The following is an 8,139-nucleotide window of genomic DNA, read 5'->3' on the forward strand; positions in this document are numbered from 1 at the left end:
CTGGAGATTCAGAGAGGTTAACCATTTTTCCAAATTCTACTTTCAACAAATTCCATGGCATGACTAAAATTAGAATTCACTGTCTTCTGGTTCCTCTGTCTACCAAAGCCCTCTCCCCATCTCCTGTTCTACTCTTAATCAAACAACAAAACTTCTAATTCAAGCAAGCACAATTGTCTTGTTCTAGGAGTGAGATACAAAAGAATGGGGTTCTCAACCTTTAAAGACTTAAATTTTGGGAAGCCAGAGAGATGGCTCAATGGTCGAAAGCACTGGCTGTTCTTCCAGAGGACCCAGATTCAGTACCAACATGGCAGCCCACACCTGTCTGTAACTCTAACTCCAGGAGAGCTAACACCCTCACACAGACAAAACAAAGTGTTATGCAGGCAAAACACCAGTGCACACAAAATAAAAATAAATACATGAGTAAATTTTTTAAAGACTTAAATTTTGTTCCACAAAATGCAAACACACAATGCTGCAACTGCATATGTAGCAAGAGTTCCTAGGAAATCTGCACAGAATAGGTGCACACAGTGCCTTGCACTTTCAGAGTAAACAAAGCACCTGGAACTTATGGAGGAGTCAGTGACGAGGAAGTAAGCCTGAGGGCCATAGGTGTGGAGGAAGTGTCTACATGGGGCAGCTGTTCAACCCAGTGTTAACATGAACACCTTTGAGCTGGAAAGGGAGCCGTTCCAATCCAGAACCCTAACTGGAGATTATAAGCTATTAGGGAACTAAGGAAAGGCAGTCACAGCCATTATTAAAACTAAAGCAGCAGAAGGATCACTGGTGAAGCATAAGGAACAGGTGTCATTATCCAACAGCAGTGTGTACTCTGTGTAACCAGTCCTGAGAAACCACTGTGAATGTCCCCTCAACAGGCCTGCTGGAGTGCATTCCAGCCAGGGTTGACTTGACAAGCCATCACGGATGATCCTAAGTATTTAGGCAAGACTCAAGAAGACACCCAGAGGGGTTGGGGATTTAGCTCAGTGGTAGAGCGCTTGCCTAGGAAGCGCAAGACCCTGGGTTCGATCCCCAGCTCCGAAAGAAAAAGAACCAAAAAAAAAAAAAAAAGACACCCAGAGTGCTGAGTGTCTAATAATTGCCATCTTCTTCAACTTCATCCCACTAAACTATGTCTCTCTCTCTTTTCATTGGCTGAGATGTTGCATTCTCTAGTTTACTGGGATAAATCAGTATTGGCGAGGGGGGGGGGGGGAGGATAAGCAAGCCACTGACTGTTACACTGTTTCCTAGACTTAAAGCTCAAGTCTGAAAGGCTAAGTCGAGATTGATATATGCTGCTGCCATTTAGCCCAAGTTCCTAGTCTAAGAAAATTTCAGGCTTGGATTGCAATTTAGTGTGGACATTTCAGGGCACAAGAAAAGACCTTGTCATAAGTATCAACCCACCAAAACAAGCAGGCTCCTGTTGTAAGCTGCATCACAGGTTAGACTGACTCCCTCAGAGAGGTGACCACAAACTTTCAAAGCTTCCCCAACTCTGCAAAGGCCTGTTCAAGACTAAGAACAAGGGAGACCAACCTGAACCACAGCACAGTTATTTGTCTGAAGAACTGAGAGGAGGATTCTCTGGATATTGTTGTGTTTAAATCAACTGTTTACTTGGGCAATTTAAAAATCTGTTATTGTATAAAATCTAACAGTTAATTTTACAAAAAGAGCTTTTGCCCACAGTCATTGACTTGATTCTTAGACTAACTATGTGTGTTCTAGTTTATTCCAGTTCACAGGTAAGGAGTTATGGGTCCAGAGAGGCCTGGGTTATTGCATAGAAACATCCAGGGTTGGGATCAGACTCCAGGTTGATCTTCTGGTACCACACAAACATTATCTGCAAGTGTCTTTACTGTTCTTTCCCACTAACATCGTGAAGATATGTCCTTAGCACCATTACCTTTCTAATAACTTAAGCCAGCATATAGTGAGTCTAATCACATGCCAGGCATTAGTTTAGGTCCCAAAAATATGGATGGATAGTTAGACAGACGACAGACAGACATAAGCAGGGTATAGATCTTATTCTCTATGTGCAGCAGGCAGATGTTCAAACAGCGATCACACAACACCTTGGTAGCTAAGGATCCGATACAGTGTTCCAAGAATGAACATCATCTCAGCCTGGATTTGGTGCTGTGCTCAGGCAGTTCCAACTACTCGGGGAGCTGAGACTGGAGAATCACTTAAGTGGAGGAGTTTGAGACTAGCCTAGGCAACACGAGAGACTCTGTTGACAATGAAAAGAAAAAGGAAAAAACAAAGGAAAGAAAGAAGGAAGGGTGAGGACAGGAGGAAGGAAGGAGAAAGGAAGTAATTTTGTGTGATACATAGTAGTCTCCCAGAGGTACTTAAGGCACAGTTGTCATATGATTCTCAGACATTTTATTTTGTGTGAAAATGTGTGTGTGTGCATGTATATGTGTGTGGGTGTATTTGTATAAAGGTCAGAAGACAACTTTGAGGTTATTTTTTAGTATAGAATAGAGTTTCTTTAGGGCATGGGAAGGGAAGTTAAGAGGGCAGTAGGGACAAAGAAAGGCAGAGAGAGAGAGAGAGAGAGAGAGAGAGAGAGAGAGAGAGAGAGAGGCTGGCTGTGAGCATGTGGAAAGAAGGGGGAAGGGGAATGGGGAGAAAAGGGACAAAGGGGAAAGAAGGTAAGAGCAAGAGAGCAAGAGCTTAAGACAGGGTCTTATTTACCTGGAACTCTGCCAAGTGCACCTGGCCAGCAAGCTCCTGGGCCCACTGCTCTCTCCCTACCTTCTCACCATCACTAGGATTACAAAAGCCCATCACTGCCCAGCTTTTAAAACCTGGGTTCTGGGCATCTGAGCTCAGGACCTCTGCTTCCAAGGCAAGCACTTCCATACCTTCGCCTAAGGAAAACCACTTTCTGCTAATGCAGAATGACTTCGGTGTGACCATTGTACTCCTATGGATATAAGCACTATACTTCCTGGTGGAGCTCCTTCGGTCATAAAAATAGCTTCTGCAGCTTTGTATATCAGAAACCCTTCATCCATTATCAAAGAATTATTGAGCTTATGTTATATGGTGACCTCTGTTCTAGGAGCCGGAGATACAATAAAACTAGCAAATCCCTTCTCTGAAGGAGCCTAGGAGAAGGAAACAGGCAATAAACGATTAAAGGGTGATAATGATTTCTTAAGCAGGTTTCTAGTACCACATTAGAGAGGAATTCTGAAAATACTTCATTTGGAATTACTAAGAGAAAAATCCACCATAACAGAATTTTACACCAGGTAAAAGAGTCTTGGCCAGACTTGGTAATGCACCCCTTTAATTCCAGCGCTCGGGAGGCAGGGGCAGGGGCAGGGGCAGGGGCAGAGAGGCAGAGAGGCAGAGAGGCAGAGAGGCAGAGAGGCAGAGAGGCAGAGAGGCAGAGAGGCAGAGAGGCAGAGAGGCAGAGAGGCAGAGAGAGAGGCAGAGAGAGAGGCAGAGAGAGAGGCAGAGAGAGAGGCAGAGAGAGGCAGAGAGAGGCAGAGAGGCAGAGAGGCAGAGAGGCAGAGAGGCAGAGAGGCAGAGAGGCAGAGAGGCAGAGAGGCAGAGAGGCAGAGAGGCAGAGAGGCAGAGAGGCAGAGAGGCAGAGAGGCAGAGGCAGAGGCTGAGGCAGGTGGATCTCTGTGAGGTCCAGACCAGCCTGGTCTACAGAGTGAGTTCCAGGTCAGCCAGTGCTACACAGAGAAGCCCTGTCTTGGAAAAGGAAAGGAAAAGAAAAGAAAAGAAAAGAAAAGAAAAGAAAAGAAAAGAAAAGAAAAGAAAAGAGAAGAAAAGAAAGGAAAAGAAAAGAAAAGAACAACAACAAAAAGAAGTCTTGGATCGTACTTATAGCAAGTTTTCCAGTTGTCAGTGACTCAAATCCCTTCTAACTTTCCATTCCACCATCCTTGCTGGGTGGAGGCTTTAGTCCTCATGCTCCACGATGGTTACCAAGCTCCAGAAATCACATCATCATCCTCAGAGTTGGTCCTTTAAAAGGTGATACAAGTATGACAGCAATATGTTGGTAATTCCAAAACTCTAGAGCAGGAGGAAGGCAGGTTTAAAAGCAGCTTGCCCACACTGTTATACTTTGTCTCAGTAGAATTAAATTAAATGAAACTAAACAGATGCAAGATAAGACAAGCACCAATCCTACCTACTTGACCCTGACTAAGTATCAGGCAATGTGGAAATGAGGTTGGAAATGAGGTGTTTGTCAGGTGCGGGGAGCAAGGTTTTGTTCAAGGTTGGGTAGCAATGAGCCCAGGTAAAAGTTCCCATTCTGCTCTCAAAGATGGATACTTAGAAGTTGTAACAGTAAGAATCCAGTGGAAAACAAAGGAAAGTGTTTACAAAGGAGCTATTATTACACAGCGAGTACTGCAGGTGCAGGGCAATGCCCTTAGGCTGGTGGCTGTCACCTTGCTACCAAGCTGATGTCTAGAGGGAGACTGGGATTAAGCATTTCCGAATCAAGGTGAGAGGTGTCTGGTTGCTTGGAGAGACTATGACTTTGGTTGAGGACCTACACCACCAGGATGTGGCCCTGGACGGAGAAAGGCAAGAGAACAAATATCCTGACTTCTCTTCTTGCCTGTCTCTGCTCTCTGCTCTCCACTTCCTTTTATCTTAACTGGACTCGATGACTTAGACATCATGAATTTTGATAGCTAGAGCTCCAGACTGGCTAGAACCAAGTGTTCTCCGCCTCTTAGCCTTGTGGCTCCGAGTCAAGCTACACCCCTGGTGTTCTGAAGCTCCCTCTAAATGTGCTAAGAGAAACCGGCTGCCAGAGTTGCTCCTCATTATTAGGAACCCAGTGCTCCTGAATGTTTCAAAAGATAGTTCAGAACCCACACCAGATACCTGGTCCATAACTGCAGCCCTCAGTTGAGTCTGCAGGTGAGGAGCTTATACTTGGGGGTGAAGAGAAGGCACCTACCACAGCCTTGTAAAAACAGCCATTGCTAGGACTAGGACAGTAGAAATACCGTCAGCTCTGAACATCCCAAAGCTCAAATCCTAAATCACTCTCAGGGTAATCTTGGGAAACAGCACTTAGGAGCCCCAGTATCCATCATAAATTGGATCTATAAATAACACTTATTCATAAGGCAGTTGTAAAATTGCAATGATAAAACAAATTTAAAGAAGCTTGCCAAATTATGAGCTTGCCAAATTATGTGCAGTGCAGAGAAGGCTTTTTACTAAAGTCTTTCTCATTACACCCTGAGGTGTTTTTTTATCGTGAAGTCACTGGCCTTAGGGAAACCAGACCTTTGACACTAAGAAGTACCCTACTCCTCCCATATCACTTTTTCCACTAGATAAACCCAGTTTTAGATTGTGTGTAAAGAAGCCAGCCTTCTGATCAAAGAGTTGTAGATCAGGTCAGTTTTTGTGGGAATGTGTGAGGTTACTCAAGGGAGTTAAAGGAGTGACTGGACGCAGACCTCCCACTATATGGAAGGCATGAATGGGAACAACACAGTGCAGAGGTTGTGGGCAGAGAGGCTGCTACCAGGCGATGTGCGAGCTAGACGTCTGTGAAATTCTACACTGTTGAAATGATAATGGTATCTCATGAAAGTTAAATAAGATGGTCTTTAATGAGTTCTTTAGTACAGAGCATGCTATCCAGTTGATAAGTTTTTATTGTTTACTGTTACATAAGTATCTGGATTTTTGTACCACAGATTATAAGACCCCCCAAGAAACATATGTACCTTGGAAAATGAAGTAGAGAAATAATACTTTCTTTTACATTAATGTCCTTGTAACCATTCGACATCTTATTGAGTTTACAGGCATTTTATCCCATTTTAGGATAAAAATGTGCTCTCTCTTTCTTTCTTTCTTTCTTTCTTTCTTTCTTTCTTTCTTTCTTTCTTTCTTTCTTTCTTTCTGTCGAGACAGGGTTTCTCTATGTATTCCTGGTTGTCCTGGAACTTGCTCTGTAGACTAGGCTGGCCTCGAACTTATGGAGATCCACTTGTCTCTGATCCCCCTCCCACTGCCCCCCAAGCTGGGATTAAAGGTGTGTACCACCACTGCCAGGAAGATTCAATCATCTTAATACAGAGATTGTTATTAAAGCCCAGACATTGCTTAAAGTTGTATAGCGTTAGAGACAGAATTCCAACCTGCTCTAACACCAAACCCCATTATCATATCTTTAATCATGGGGACCTGGAAAGGAAGTGTTTGTTGCTAGTTTCACAATCACATCATCCTGTAGTGTGCTATCCTCTGAGCCATCATAACATGTTCAGTTGTGTATTTACGATGATAAAGGACGTATATTCAGTATTGTGCCTTTGGATCAATCATATAGACAAGAGCTGCTTGGTGTACTTTTTAAAGCAAACACAAATTATATTAGAGAAAAAAGAAAAAAATTTTTCTCAGAGGGGGGTAAAGGAGTGGGAAAAAGGCAGGAGTGAGGGAAAGGAAGCCAAGGGAAGACATTTGCTGACTGGAAAAATCTGTAAACATAGTCTACAGCTGATGGGAGTGGCATACAGGGAGCATTCTCAGCAACTGTTAGTTTCTGCCTGGAGGAAAGAACAGGGTAGCTGACAGGAGAACAGTAAACAGATCCGGGCGCAGCCGGTCACAGGAGGCATCCCGAGCACAGACACGGTTTTCAGATCTTAAGAAAGCAGAGTGAAAGCGTGAGAAGACAGTGCACTGATTGCTGGTGACCCTCAGGTAAGTCTGGGAGGCTGGTTGCTTTAGGAGCTGGGTTTTGGGAAAAATTCTATCTGGAGTACCTCGGAATGACTGCTCTATGAGAAACAGGGCAAACTGAGATACAAACAGGCAAACACAGCAACTGGGAAACAGAAGGAAAGGAAAGCAAGGAGTAAAGAGTAAATCTTATAAAAGTGTAGCCGTCCATCAGATAGTTCACCTTCTACAGTGGAAGAACAAAATCGCTTGTTGTCTGACGCTGTGACAGAATAAAATGAAAGCAATCGTTTGATGTCTAAAAAGTGTCAAGAATTGAAATAACACATTTTATACTTCCCTTTTCTTTTCTAAGCGGGAGTAGGGGTGTGGGGGCTGGATTTTGGTTTTGGTTTTGAGACAGGGTTTCTCTGTGTAGCCTTAGCTGTCCTGAAACTTACTCTGTACAACCCATAGCTGGCGTTGAACTCAGAAATTTGCCTGCCTCTGCCTATGGAGTGCTGGGCTTAAAGTTGTGTGTTACCACTGTCCTGCTACCTTTTCCCTAACTTCCTTAGGTGAGGATTCCAGGCTTGAGAAGTTAATCACCTCTTTTAGAGGCAAGCAGAGATTCCTAAACCAGGTCTACCTGGATAATAAAACTCATTTTTCCAGCTGGACACAGTGGCACATATAATCCTGGTATTCAAGAGGCTAGGGCCTAAAGTGTATATTGAGTTCTAGGGCAGCCTGAGCAATATAATGAGACTCTGTCTCAAAAAAAATTTCAAATAATTAGGTAAATAAATAAAACGCATTTCCTTCCCTCCACATTTCCTATCAGTTTCTGTACAGTTTTTAAATGCATGTATATATGCCCCCAATTTTAGGAAGAGTACATATTTATTGTAGAAAATGCTACTAGTTTACAAGGAAATAATAAGATTTGTAAGTATATGTTATTTTGTTATTTTTAAATGTTTTGTGTATATAAGTGTAGCCATGCTCTCACACATGTTGACACACATGTGTATGCAGGTGCCTCTGTGTGACATACTCAGGGAGGCTTGATGTTGACACTTGAATGCCTGCCTTGACTCCCCTCCACTTTACTGAGCCAGGTACCCTCGCTAAACCAGAAGCTCTCCAGTTCAGCTGATCTAGCAGCCAGCTTGCCCTGGAGATCCCTTCTCTCCTCCATTACTGATGTCTGCCTGTTTTTCATGTGTTCTGGGCAGGTGCTTTGTCTACCAAGCCATCTCCTAGTCCTTATAGGCTATTTTAAAGAAGTGCAAGAAAAACATTAAAAAAAAACTGTTAAGGGGCTGGAGAGATGGCTCAGTGGTTAAGAGCACTGACTGCTCTTCCAGAGGTCCTGAGTTCAAACCCCAGCAACCATATGGTGGCTCACAACCATCTGTAATGAGATCTGATGCC

General features: G+C 43.5%; 1 protein-coding gene across 1 annotated transcript in view; it reads left to right on the plus strand.

Annotated features, from left to right (window-relative positions):
- The first annotated feature begins 6,589 nt into the window (after positions 1-6,589).
- Rab30 (RAB30, member RAS oncogene family) overlaps positions 6,590-8,139 on the plus strand; it is a 150,366-nt gene continuing 148,816 nt past the window's right edge. The window contains exon 1 of the mRNA XM_087558421.1: positions 6,590-6,744. The gene's annotated coding sequence lies outside the window, so the exon portion shown is untranslated. The remainder of the gene's footprint in view (positions 6,745-8,139) is intronic.

Source organism: Rattus norvegicus, chromosome 1 (assembly GCF_021556685.1).
Source record: "Rattus norvegicus strain SHRSP/BbbUtx chromosome 1, alternate assembly SHRSP_T2T, whole genome shotgun sequence".
In the NCBI taxonomy this organism is placed as follows: Eukaryota; Metazoa; Chordata; class Mammalia; order Rodentia; family Muridae; genus Rattus; species Rattus norvegicus.